This window comes from Sinocyclocheilus grahami, unplaced genomic scaffold (genome assembly GCF_001515645.1).
Source record: "Sinocyclocheilus grahami isolate Dianchi unplaced genomic scaffold, SAMN03320097.WGS_v1.1 scaffold36.1, whole genome shotgun sequence".
Taxonomy (NCBI): Eukaryota; Metazoa; Chordata; class Actinopteri; order Cypriniformes; family Cyprinidae; genus Sinocyclocheilus; species Sinocyclocheilus grahami.
Genome location: NW_015505215.1, coordinates 1,357,898 through 1,371,048, shown reverse-complemented (window position 1 = coordinate 1,371,048; position 13,151 = coordinate 1,357,898). Strand labels below are relative to the sequence as shown.

Sequence of the window (13,151 nt, the reverse complement as noted above, 5' to 3'; positions counted from 1 at the left end):
TTAATATTGTGGTTTATATTAGACACAATATTGTCTGATTTTGCTAAATTGTGTACATGAAAATATTACCTATAAAGCCACAGAAGAACTGTTGTGCATCTCCTAATAAAACACAATAAGTGTTGGACTTGAAGCAGCACTGCACAGACCATTCTGTGTGTGACATCAAAGTACAGCGAGAGCGATTAGACAGCATTTTTTTAATTTTTGTTTTGATGTCAAATAAGTCTTACTGTTTTGCTTTTTTGTTAAAGCAGTGTTGCAGTTGTAAAGTTATATAGCTACAGTTGTGTTGCTGGGTTTTAAAGCAGGTTTGATTTTTTAATTTTCTTCCTTATCAGTCTGTATTTACAGCAGTTTCACTGTCCACTCTGTTCAAATGTGGATGAATGACTACACATAGATGTGTGCACACACTGTCAGAGCTGTGTGAGATCACTACCATCCTGCTTTTGTGGGGGTGGGTAGGGGTGTATAATTTTTCTGTTGTTGTTGTTTTTTCCCCCATAGGTTTTTAACATTCTAAAAGCTCTTTATTCCAAAGATACTACAAGCTAGTCAGTCTATTCAGTAGGTGTAATGTATTGTAAGTTGCTTCAGAGGTATTGCAAGTATTACATACAACAATAATAAAACAGTGCATTGACATACATAAGGAAATTTACTTTTGGTACTTAAGTACATTTAAAAGCAAGTACTTCTGTACTTTTACTTAAGTAAAAATCTGTCTTTACAACTTTTACTTCTAATGGAGTAATATTTGACCAGCAGTATCTGTACTTTCACTCAAGTAATGGAGTTGTGTACTTTGTCCGCCTCTGCTCACTAGTCGATGTTATCAGCCTTCTGGCGGCATTCCGGCCGTCAGTCAGAAAAAAAGGCTCCAACTCCCAACATGAAAATTGACACGATGAATAATGCTAGTTTGCTGTTAACAAGTGAACACATCTTAAAATATCGCAGTTTTGCATAAAACAGAAATAATATACTAACCTTTCGTGGAGTTAACAGTTTATTTCTCTTTTGTCCTTTTACGGCCACTTCCACCAAACAGTCAAAAAATAACTCCCTTGCCATTGGTCAGTTTTTAGGCTACCGTGTTTTTCAACTCTTTATTGATGTCTCTCTCTTTTTTTCAGACTCTGTTCTTTGTTGGATTGTCTGTTAACTCCTGAGAACACTCCACAGGAAATCTATGAGACATACTTTGTGTTCACATGTGTGTGGGCTTTTGGTGGAGCCACATCATGGTGGATCAGGTGTTTGTTTGGCTTTGGGGGGGAATATCAGTTAATGTAAATATTTAATCTCAAAATTTTGTTTTGTACTAATGCGAAACACAATAACTACACCAAGACTGGAATTGAGAAAAATTGTTTAAAATGTATTTTAAGTGATTTATTTGCTAATACTTTCCATACTAATTTTTCTCTGAATCTGAGCAAAGCTGAGCTTAAAACTATTTGTCACAGGAGAGATCATAGTCTAAAAATCACCCATCAATTTTTTTTAAATAGGAATATCAGTTCATTTAAAAAAAAAAGAAGCTCTTTAAGATCATCTTAAAATGCATCCTCCATGACTCCATGATGTATAATATGAATGTTTATAGCACTTATAATTTTTGTGTGTTAGAGTGTCTCTGTTTATGTTGTGTTTTGATGTTTTGATCCCATAATTGTTGGGGCCGAGTTCAGCCAGTGGTGGATCAAAGAGATGACGAGTGTGAAGTTTCCTGTCCAGGCGTCTGTGTTTGACTACTATTTAGATCCTCATTCCAGACGCTTCCTGCCATGGATGGACAGGATGCCCGTGTTTGAGATGGACCCTGATACACCTGTACAGGTGAGGACAGGATCATGTATCGCAGGAAGCTGCAGTCTAAGTTTGATGTCAGAACTCTCAGAATAATGCACTAATACTTCCTGTTACATGCAGAATAACATGCTGTGTACATATTCTTTACAGCACAATATATTTCTTTGTGATCTGCTGAGAAAATTCTCCTGAGAAAATTCACTCTCAAAGAGAACCACTTTAATTTCAGAATAATGGCAAGCTAATTTAGTGCAGTTAGTGCATTAGAGTGGGTCAGTGAACAGATACAGAGAAAACAACCACTCTCCATCATGAGCTGAACCTGCAGTCAGAGGAGTTTTGGATCTGATTACCATTCAAAGTAATCAGAATTATGCATCTGTGTGTGAGGCCATTGTCTCTGTTTTTATACTTGGAAGATAAAGACGTAATGTTGATAATAGGGTAGTCATAGTGATGAACTGGACCTGCAGGTTTGTCATGTGTCATTGCAGAACTATGTTCTAAAAGTTCATAAAAGTTCACTCAAAGTGCTTTTGCAAAGGACCTCACAGCTTTTATACAAGTATTTATAAAAAATGTTTTAATTGTGTAAAAGTTTTGATCCTTTTTTTCAGAATAGGTCTGAATTATTATTATTTTTTATGGTCACTGATTAAACATTGGATAAATTATATACACTACCGTTAAACATTTTGGGTCTCTTATGCTCACCAGATATCACAAGTAACTATAAGAAATATTAATAAGTAATTTTTCAGTCAGAAAAAAAGGCTCCAACTCCCAACATGAAAATTGACACGATGAATAATGCTAGTTTGCTGTTAACAAGTGAACACATCTTAAAATATCGCAGTTTTGCATAAAACAGAAATAATATACTAACCTTTCGTGGAGTTAACAGTTTATTTCTCTTTTGTCCTTTTACGGCCACTTCCACCAAACAGTCAAAAAATAACTCCCTTGCCATTGGTCAGTTTTTAGGCTACCGTGTTTTTCAACTCTTTATTGATGTCTCTCTCTTTTTTTCAGACTCTGTTCTTTGTTGGATTGTCTGTTAACTCCTGAGAACACTCCACAGGAAATCTATGAGACATACTTTGTGTTCACATGTGTGTGGGCTTTTGGTGGAGCCACATCATGGTGGATCAGGTGTTTGTTTGGCTTTGGGGGGGAATATCAGTTAATGTAAATATTTAATCTCAAAATTTTGTTTTGTACTAATGCGAAACACAATAACTACACCAAGACTGGAATTGAGAAAAATTGTTTAAAATGTATTTTAAGTGATTTATTTGCTAATACTTTCCATACTAATTTTTCTCTGAATCTGAGCAAAGCTGAGCTTAAAACTATTTGTCACAGGAGAGATCATAGTCTAAAAATCACCCATCAATTTTTTTTAAATAGGAATATCAGTTCATTTAAAAAAAAAAGAAGCTCTTTAAGATCATCTTAAAATGCATCCTCCATGATGAATATATATATAATATGAATGTTTATAGCACTTATAATTTTTGTGTGTTAGAGTGTCTCTGTTTATGTTGTGTTTTGATCTCTCAGCTCCATAATTGTTGGGGCCGAGTTCAGCCAGTGGTGGATCAAAGAGATGACGAGTGTGAAGTTTCCTGTCCAGGCGTCTGTGTTTGACTACTATTTAGATCCTCATTCCAGACGCTTCCTGCCATGGATGGACAGGATGCCCGTGTTTGAGATGGACCCTGATACACCTGTACAGGTGAGGACAGGATCATGTATCGCAGGAAGCTGCAGTCTAAGTTTGATGTCAGAACTCTCAGAATAATGCACTAATACTTCCTGTTACATGCAGAATAACATGCTGTGTACATATTCTTTACAGCACAATATATTTCTTTGTGATCTGCTGAGAAAATTCTCCTGAGAAAATTCACTCTCAAAGAGAACCACTTTAATTTCAGAATAATGGCAAGCTAATTTAGTGCAGTTAGTGCATTAGAGTGGGTCAGTGAACAGATACAGAGAAAACAACCACTCTCCATCATGAGCTGAACCTGCAGTCAGAGGAGTTTTGGATCTGATTACCATTCAAAGTAATCAGAATTATGCATCTGTGTGTGAGGCCATTGTCTCTGTTTTTATACTTGGAAGATAAAGACGTAATGTTGATAATAGGGTAGTCATAGTGATGAACTGGACCTGCAGGTTTGTCATGTGTCATTGCAGAACTATGTTCTAAAAGTTCATAAAAGTTCACTCAAAGTGCTTTTGCAAAGGACCTCACAGCTTTTATACAAGTATTTATAAAAAATGTTTTAATTGTGTAAAAGTTTTGATCCTTTTTTTCAGAATAGGTCTGAATTATTATTATTTTTTATGGTCACTGATTAAACATTGGATAAATTATATACACTACCGTTAAACATTTTGGGTCTCTTATGCTCACCAGATATCACAAGTAACTATAAGAAATATTAATAAGTAATTTTGTGAAATATTATTACGATTTAAAACAATTATTTTATTATATTTTAAAATGTTATTTAATCCTGTGATGGTAAAGCTGAATTTTCAGCATCATTACTCCAGCCATCATTACTCCAGTGTCACATGATCCTGCAGAAATCATTCTAATATACTATATTGGTGCTCAAGAAAATAATTATCATCAATGTTGAAAACATTGTGCTGCCTTTTGTGGAAAACATTGATACATTTTTTTTCTGGATTTTTTTGATGGAAAAGAAAGTTAAAAAGAACAGCATTTATTTGAAATATTTAATATTTTAAAACGTTTTTTGTAATCTTTTGAAATCTTGAAATTTTTTTACTGTGACTTATGATCAATTTAATGCATCCTTGCTGAATAAAAAATAAATAAATAAAATAAAAATCCTACTGGCCCCAAACTTTTGAATGTTAGTGAATATACATAATAATTTACCCTTTTAAATAAATGTTATTGAAATCAAGCTTCCTTTTGCTGTAAGCTTTTGCAACAAAGTTACCCTATTTTAAAGACAAATACACAGAATGAGCAAATGTTTAAGATTGAGATTTGTTTAATGGTATTGATCAGTATTTCTATGTATATAAATAAAAGCCTATATTAAAATCTGTTCATCATATAAAGCGAATGTGTCTTTTTAGAAGATTTGGATTAAACCATTTTCAAAGCTTGAAATAATGATTGCTTGAAAAATAATGGATGGACAATTTTTTTTTATATTAAAATATCTATATGGCAGTATACAGTATGTGTTAGTTTTGCCAGTGGTATTGAAAATGATTATTTGTCATGAAATCAAAAATGACTCTTTGGTCATTTTTGAGCGAGATGCTAACGGTCTAATCAGATTCAATGATCTATGCTAAGCTACAGCTAAAAGTGCTACTGCCAGACCCGAAGATCGGCTGAATGGATTCGAAAACGGTAAAACTCAACTGTTTAACTCTAGGGGAGTTAGAAAATGAGCCTATTTTCAAAAATAGTGGCGTGTTCCTTTAAGTTTGACGCTTCGGAAGAATCCGCTTGTTAATTCATGACGTAAGGACTGCTGTTTCCGGGTCCAAGCCTCTACACATTTCACTTGAGAATACTATCTCAACAGCCATTTATGAGCATTATTTAATTAATATTACATATTTAAGCTAAGCATCTAAACATGTGCTGTGCACACTACATTCTCCGTGCTCACAGTGTCTCAGACACTAATATTTTAGCTGAATCACTGTCTGGTCATCTGGGATTTCAGTATGGAGATAAAAATTAGGGTTATCATTTTTTCAGTACACTCTTAAAAATAAAGGTGCTTCAAAAGGTTCTTCAAGCGATGCCATAGAAGAACCAATTTTGGTTCCACAAAGAACCATTCAGTCAAAGGTTCTTTAAAGAACCATCTCTTTCTTACCTTTTTGTAATCTGAAGAACCTTCTTTTGCCACAAAGAAACTTTTGTGAAACAGAAAGGTTCTTCAGATGTTAAAGGTTCTTTATGGAACCATTTAGACAAAAAGGTTCTTCTATGGTATCGTGAAGCACCTTTATTTTTAAGAGTGTATTACATGACATCGTGGATGTATATTAGCACAGTTTGTTGTTGGTTTTTTTTGTTGGGGCGTCTGGCAGAGCGTTAGGACCCAGAAGCAGTGAAGCGTGATGTCAGACATAACAAGCAGATAGGCTATTCTTAACCACTCCATCCAACCGTAAATCTGCTATGAGCAAGAGGTGAAGTGGAGGTGCACCACAATAAAACCCCGCCCTTTATTCAATATTCCGTTTCACTTGGAAATACATCACAACACTGAAGTCAGTTGCAACTTCCGGTTCAAAGGTATTTTACTATTGATATTTTTCAAGGTATTGAAGTTAGAAATTCCTGTATCATGACCACTAATTCACGTACTTGGTCAAAAAAGATAAAAGTGGATTTTGTTCAAAGTAGCCATTATCCACATAGATCTTTGATATGAATTAATATTTTTTGGCAACTCATTAAATATCACCGGCTAAAAAGTAACTTGTAACTAGTACTCCGAGTAGTTTTTGAGAGGAGTACTTTGTACTTTTACTTAAGTACTGTTTTGACACCAGTACTTTTACTTGTAATTGAGTATTATTTCAGCAATGTAACAGTACTTGTATTTAAGTACACATTTTCAGTACTCTTTCCACCAAGATTCCCCGATTCGTTCGGTGCATCGGCATAAAAAGTTAACGATGCGATGCATCGGTTTAAAAAGTGTGCATCGGCTACAAGTTGTCATTTATATCGTGATGCATCGTTTGCATCGGTAAAAACCGATTTATTTATATATAATTACTAGTGGATGCGCTATAATTTTATTATTTAGAAAGTAACCTATAATCTGTGACGAATATTTTATATGTAGATTGATTTCTCCTCTCTAAACTGTTTCTCAAGCGCAATCTCTCATCATCACTGCTGCTGTGTGAACACCACGGAGACCCGAGGAAAAACTTTAAAGTCCAAAACATGACTTGAAATAACCTAACAAATCAATCGGGGCTAAAGCGGTTCTATTAACGACAAATTAAATTCACACAATCTCACTAATTTGTGCACACTTATTCTTAAGCAGACCTTAAAAACAGCGAATAGGCTATATCTGTGCTGTTTCAAGTCAAGTCAAGTCTGCTTTATTGTCAATTCTTCCACATGTACAGCACATACACACAGAGAATTGAAATTGCATTACTCTCAGACCCTTGGGTGCATACAGATAACATAAATACAGATTAAATACAAAATACAAAATACAACTATACAAAATACAACTATACAAATATACAAATAAGGTAAAATGTAAAATATATATATATAAAGCACAAGGCATATGGCAGATAGAGTGCAAACCAGTAAAGTAAACAACAGTGCAGATATAGTGATGTAGTGCAAAAAATTATTTGGGATTAATGCATTGGGAAAAATGATTTGGGTTTAATGCATTTAAGACATTGTGTTGTCCTCGGTGCATAACTGACATGTCTCAGGTATATTTTTCATCTGTAAATGTTAGAAAGTGATGCAAACATGTCCATTTTGCTGTCAGGGATGGGCAAAACACGCGAGATCAATGAGCGCTGCTGCACGCATGCGCACTAAACAGACTGAGCACAATCGAATAGGAGCGCAATAATTCTGAGTAAAATATACATTTTGCAAAAAAATTAGTTTTTGGACATTAAATGTGTCTTTTGTAGAATTGTATACCTACATATAAGGGTCAAAAATCACTATAAAGTGCTTTTGGTGTCCTCATCAGAATCACTTAGTCATCATGAGCATAATACAATATAATGAAATTCTGAAATTGTATGATAAATGACCAAACATTTGCACACATATAACTACAACTACAGTCTCTTGAAATGCATTTTTCTCATTTTATACCATTTTCTTTGGATGTGTGTGATTTTGGCATGTCCCTCACGCAGCTCAGCTAACTTCATTGATTGTAAAAAGTGGTTAAATAACACAACATTGAAATAATTTTAAAATATTTTTATTGCCCTCAGCCAGTTGTTAATAAAACAAGTCAGATTGTTCATTTATATTGTATTTTCATAATAATATTAAGCATTTTGCACGTGTCCCTGAAATTGCTGTCCACCCTGTCATGATGTTGTAAATGCCCGTTTAAGAAACCCTCTGATCTACTCCGTGAAATCTCCACCCCCATTTTACCTTTCTTCAGTGGAGGTTAACACATCTGCTGCAAGTACACTAAGTATCTAAACTTATACTTCCTCATTTTCATCATATTGTGTTTGTAGTTGCATGTTGGCAAGCTTAACATGTAGTGGACACCCTGTCATAAAATATTAATTTACATAAAAGTTTTTCAGAAATTCTAAATATATATTTTAAGTAGTACACATTCAGCTTCAACAATGAACCACTTTGCTGACTGAAGGTACACCATGTGTTTATTAAATGCTAACTTTAACCAAAAATGTCCACCCTGTCATCAAGCCTTCCATGACAGGGGGGACATGTGCATAGTTTTTTGCCAAATTCTGATAATGTTTTAACAAAGGCTATTGATTTAACATGTTAAATTGGTGTGATTAATTATGGGGGAAAAAAAGGTTGAATTGATAAATGCATTTAATGCACCCCAGCCCAGAACTGTATGCTATCCTACATTGCATGCAGTTGCTTAGTGATGAACATGATGGAAGGCAACGACTCACTGTGATGTAGCCTATTAGAATGCAGTTAGAACGTGCCTAACATTCAAGATAAGTGGACAAACAATGCCCAAAGCAAAAGTGCCATTTTCCTGAATATCTGCTCGATTGCAAATGTGATATTGACTTTATACAACAGTTCAATAAAAAAAATAATAATAATAAATAAATGAAATGTCTGTTTTCGTTCTATTTGTCCAAAGAAAATAGTTCCAAAAAATCCACAGTGAAACTGTTGTGTATCTCTGAGCAACACAAAGCGGTGTTTCGTTACTGAATGAATCCGTGTTTTTAACAAATCTAGTGAGCAGCTTTAGTTTCATATTTAGAGAATCATTTAATTTTTTTATTAATTTCATAATTTAATATTACATAAAAAAAAAACATTAATACCCATTTAAACCCCATTAATCTCATAGCATTATTTATGCAATTCTAAGTGCAGTGTATATAGTCTGTGGAAATTAATATTATATATATATACACATCTCGTACTCGAGTGATATTGCGTTTATACAACATTTCGACGGAACATGCGTGTAATTAAACAAGAAAAAATTGAGTGCCTAATAAAACCCTCTTTTGTGTGGAACTACTTCCTTCCGCCACGGATTCAAAGCTCAAGTTGACAGTTAAACATGCGACACTTTTAGAATTGGTTTCAAGGGCATGTGCTGCTTCAGTTAGGTTATTAGTGAGAAATAATGAGGTTATAAGAGAGAAACAATGCGGCAAGAGGTGCATCCAAATGAGAGAGAGAGAGAGAGAGAGACCGCAGAGCTAGACGTTTCTTCTTATATTAACTAACGTACTCTACGATTAACTCAGTGAATATATATATAATGATTTCATTTGATTTTGGAACAGCCCCATAGTGTCTTACTATTCTAATTTAAATTATTGATTAAAATGTAAGAATTTGACAAAATATCATGCATATATCTAATAAGGTAAGAAAAAATGGCCTTATAAATGTAAAAATGCCCTTTTAAATTAATTTACAATTTACAATTGGAACAATTGTTGTTCCTGTTGTTTATCTGATGTCCTCTTCACCCATTAATGCATATGTCCACCCTGTCATGCCAAGGTCCAACCTGTCATCTTGTTGTCCACCCTGTCATCTTCATCTTTTATGAAAATTAACAAATTATTTAAACAAGTTAGCAAAACCTTTTCTGTGATTTCTTTATAAAGAAATGAGGGCTAGTTAGTATTCATTGAAAGTTTGACCAGATATCTTTGTGGTTTGATTTTATTTAGAAAAGAAAGTGCAACTTTCGCATATTTGATATGGATACAAATATGTTGCAGTAATTTCAATTTTTCAAAAGACTTTTCCTAGTAAAATGTATTGTTGAGAAAGGGACAAATTATCTTTCTGAAAATCTACATTTTATAATCATTATGTAAGTAATCAGAATTATGCATCTGTGTGTGAGGCCATTGTCTCTGTTTTTATACTTGGAAGATAAAGACGTAATGTTGATAATAGGGTAGTCATAGTGATGAACTGGACCTGCAGGTTTGTCATGTGTCATTGCAGAACTATGTTCTAAAAGTTCATAAAAGTTCACTCAAAGTGCTTTTGCAAAGGACCTCACAGCTTTTATACAAGTATTTATAAAAAATGTTTTAATTGTGTAAAAGTTTTGATCCTTTTTTTCAGAATAGGTCTGAATTATTATTATTTTTTATGGTCACTGATTAAACATTGGATAAATTATATACACTACCGTTAAACATTTTGGGTCTCTTATGCTCACCAGATATCACAAGTAACTATAAGAAATATTAATAAGTAATTTTGTGAAATATTATTACGATTTAAAACAATTATTTTATTATATTTTAAAATGTTATTTAATCCTGTGATGGTAAAGCTGAATTTTCAGCATCATTACTCCAGCCATCATTACTCCAGTGTCACATGATCCTGCAGAAATCATTCTAATATACTATATTGGTGCTCAAGAAAATAATTATCATCAATGTTGAAAACATTGTGCTGCCTTTTGTGGAAAACATTGATACATTTTTTTTCTGGATTTTTTTGATGGAAAAGAAAGTTAAAAAGAACAGCATTTATTTGAAATATTTAATATTTTAAAACGTTTTTTGTAATCTTTTGAAATCTTGAAATTTTTTTACTGTGACTTATGATCAATTTAATGCATCCTTGCTGAATAAAAAATAAATAAATAAAATAAAAATCCTACTGGCCCCAAACTTTTGAATGTTAGTGAATATACATAATAATTTACCCTTTTAAATAAATGTTATTGAAATCAAGCTTCCTTTTGCTGTAAGCTTTTGCAACAAAGTTACCCTATTTTAAAGACAAATACACAGAATGAGCAAATGTTTAAGATTGAGATTTGTTTAATGGTATTGATCAGTATTTCTATGTATATAAATAAAAGCCTATATTAAAATCTGTTCATCATATAAAGCGAATGTGTCTTTTTAGAAGATTTGGATTAAACCATTTTCAAAGCTTGAAATAATGATTGCTTGAAAAATAATGGATGGACAATTTTTTTTTATATTAAAATATCTATATGGCAGTATACAGTATGTGTTAGTTTTGCCAGTGGTATTGAAAATGATTATTTGTCATGAAATCAAAAATGACTCTTTGGTCATTTTTGAGCGAGATGCTAACGGTCTAATCAGATTCAATGATCTATGCTAAGCTACAGCTAAAAGTGCTACTGCCAGACCCGAAGATCGGCTGAATGGATTCGAAAACGGTAAAACTCAACTGTTTAACTCTAGGGGAGTTAGAAAATGAGCCTATTTTCAAAAATAGTGGCGTGTTCCTTTAAGTTTGACGCTTCGGAAGAATCCGCTTGTTAATTCATGACGTAAGGACTGCTGTTTCCGGGTCCAAGCCTCTACACATTTCACTTGAGAATACTATCTCAACAGCCATTTATGAGCATTATTTAATTAATATTACATATTTAAGCTAAGCATCTAAACATGTGCTGTGCACACTACATTCTCCGTGCTCACAGTGTCTCAGACACTAATATTTTAGCTGAATCACTGTCTGGTCATCTGGGATTTCAGTATGGAGATAAAAATTAGGGTTATCATTTTTTCAGTACACTCTTAAAAATAAAGGTGCTTCAAAAGGTTCTTCAAGCGATGCCATAGAAGAACCAATTTTGGTTCCACAAAGAACCATTCAGTCAAAGGTTCTTTAAAGAACCATCTCTTTCTTACCTTTTTGTAATCTGAAGAACCTTCTTTTGCCACAAAGAAACTTTTGTGAAACAGAAAGGTTCTTCAGATGTTAAAGGTTCTTTATGGAACCATTTAGACAAAAAGGTTCTTCTATGGTATCGTGAAGCACCTTTATTTTTAAGAGTGTATTACATGACATCGTGGATGTATATTAGCACAGTTTGTTGTTGGTTTTTTTTGTTGGGGCGTCTGGCAGAGCGTTAGGACCCAGAAGCAGTGAAGCGTGATGTCAGACATAACAAGCAGATAGGCTATTCTTAACCACTCCATCCAACCGTAAATCTGCTATGAGCAAGAGGTGAAGTGGAGGTGCACCACAATAAAACCCCGCCCTTTATTCAATATTCCGTTTCACTTGGAAATACATCACAACACTGAAGTCAGTTGCAACTTCCGGTTCAAAGGTATTTTACTATTGATATTTTTCAAGGTATTGAAGTTAGAAATTCCTGTATCATGACCACTAATTCACGTACTTGGTCAAAAAAGATAAAAGTGGATTTTGTTCAAAGTAGCCATTATCCACATAGATCTTTGATATGAATTAATATTTTTTGGCAACTCATTAAATATCACCGGCTAAAAAGTAACTTGTAACTAGTACTCCGAGTAGTTTTTGAGAGGAGTACTTTGTACTTTTACTTAAGTACTGTTTTGACACCAGTACTTTTACTTGTAATTGAGTATTATTTCAGCAATGTAACAGTACTTGTATTTAAGTACACATTTTCAGTACTCTTTCCACCAAGATTCCCCGATTCGTTCGGTGCATCGGCATAAAAAGTTAACGATGCGATGCATCGGTTTAAAAAGTGTGCATCGGCTACAAGTTGTCATTTATATCGTGATGCATCGTTTGCATCGGTAAAAACCGATTTATTTATATATAATTACTAGTGGATGCGCTATAATTTTATTATTTAGAAAGTAACCTATAATCTGTGACGAATATTTTATATGTAGATTGATTTCTCCTCTCTAAACTGTTTCTCAAGCGCAATCTCTCATCATCACTGCTGCTGTGTGAACACCACGGAGACCCGAGGAAAAACTTTAAAGTCCAAAACATGACTTGAAATAACCTAACAAATCAATCGGGGCTAAAGCGGTTCTATTAACGACAAATTAAATTCACACAATCTCACTAATTTGTGCACACTTATTCTTAAGCAGACCTTAAAAACAGCGAATAGGCTATATCTGTGCTGTTTCAAGTCAAGTCAAGTCTGCTTTATTGTCAATTCTTCCACATGTACAGCACATACACACAGAGAATTGAAATTGCATTACTCTCAGACCCTTGGGTGCATACAGATAACATAAATACAGATTAAATACAAAATACAAAATACAACTATACAAAATACAACTATACAAATATACAA

The 13,151-nt window shown here is 33.7% G+C and overlaps 1 pseudogene; it reads left to right on the top strand.

Moving 5' to 3' along the window:
• Positions 1 to 13,151, top strand: part of LOC107581620 (dynein heavy chain 11, axonemal-like) — a 142,975-nt pseudogene that overhangs the window by 78,785 nt on the left and 51,039 nt on the right.